The sequence below is a fragment of the Gossypium raimondii genome, chromosome 6 (genome assembly GCF_025698545.1).
Source record: "Gossypium raimondii isolate GPD5lz chromosome 6, ASM2569854v1, whole genome shotgun sequence".
NCBI lineage: Eukaryota > Viridiplantae > Streptophyta > Magnoliopsida > Malvales > Malvaceae > Gossypium > Gossypium raimondii.
This window is the reverse complement of record NC_068570.1, coordinates 42,463,776-42,465,064: the sequence shown is the minus strand read 5'-3', so window position 1 is coordinate 42,465,064 and position 1,289 is coordinate 42,463,776. Positions and strand designations below refer to the sequence as shown.

At 37.3% G+C, this 1,289-nt stretch overlaps 1 non-coding gene across 1 annotated transcript; it reads left to right on the top strand.

Moving 5' to 3' along the window:
* The first annotated feature begins 714 nt into the window (after positions 1-714).
* Positions 715-821, top strand: LOC128042057 (small nucleolar RNA R71). The gene has a single exon (XR_008197265.1). It is a non-coding gene; the product is annotated as a small nucleolar RNA R71 (small nucleolar RNA).
* Positions 822-1,289: the final 468 nt, after the last annotated feature.

The window sequence follows — 1,289 nt, the reverse complement described above, 5'->3', positions numbered from 1 at the left end:
TCGAGCTCTAAGTGTCACTCAACAATGCTCCTTGCTATCTAGAATTCAATGTAGTGGCAATTTGCCCTATTTTATTTTCCAAAGCTCTTAAAGATACAGTCTGGCTCTGAATAATAACATAATTCTTGGCCATATACTCTTTCAATAAAGCTTCCATAGATGAAGAACTTGAAGGTGAATTTTGCTGGGCATTTTCTCGTGGATTGTACCTAGGTGGTACACTCGCAGCATTCTATCAAATGGCATTATTGGCAGTTCCCACCCCTTGATTACTCCAACTAAAATTAGGATGTTGTTTCCACCCCGGATTATATGTGTTGGAGTAGGGGTTGTCGTTGTAGTTATTAAAATTCCCCATGTAATAAATTGAGGCTGGGTTCGATGGGCATTCATAAAAAATGTGATCTTCTCACAGTAAACAAATGCTAACTCTATTTTAATGGCATTTTCAGTGTTTTAATCATATTTGTTAAAGATGATACCTGAGCTATTAGAGATGTAATTGCATCAAGATCCATTTCTCCTGCAACTCTTCTACCAGTTCCAACTGTGGTAGTGGGGTATTGATAATCATTATTTGTTATCCTTTCCAGAATTTCATAAGCCTTGTTGTATGATTTATCGAGTATAGTCCCATTGGCAAATGCGTCGACAACTATTCTTGTATAAGCATTCAATCCATTGTAAAACATTTCCGTTTGTGTCCAATGCTGGAAACCATGAATTGGGCATTTTCTCAGTAGCTCCTTGAATCGCTCTCATGCTTCATATAATGTTTTATCCTCTAATTGCCTAAATGATGTAATACCATTCCTCAACTTGGCATTCATGTTAGAAGGATTATATATTAGTATAAGCCTCTGACATAGTTTATTCCATGATGCCATCGTACTTGACTGCAATGCATTTAATCATGCTCTAGTACAATCTCGCAATGAATAAGGGAATAACTTCAGTCGCAGGGCATCTTCAGGAACACCTTGCTGCTTGAATGAATCGCAGACTTCAAAAAAAATCGTAAGTAGAGTCGTGGATCTATCATAGGCAATCCACTGAACTGCCCTACAATTTGCAACATTTGAAGCATCACTGGCTTTAATTCAAATTTTTTAGCTTGAATGTGTGGCCTAACAAGTCTTGGATTCAGATCATCTAAAATTGGCACTACATGTTCTCTGATTGGTCTGTCTCTGTCATTTACAATTTAAGGAATATTAGCATCCCTTCCATTCTGAGGTACTGGATCTTCTCTACCTGGATCATTTATAATTCTTTCCATTTCTCGCAAG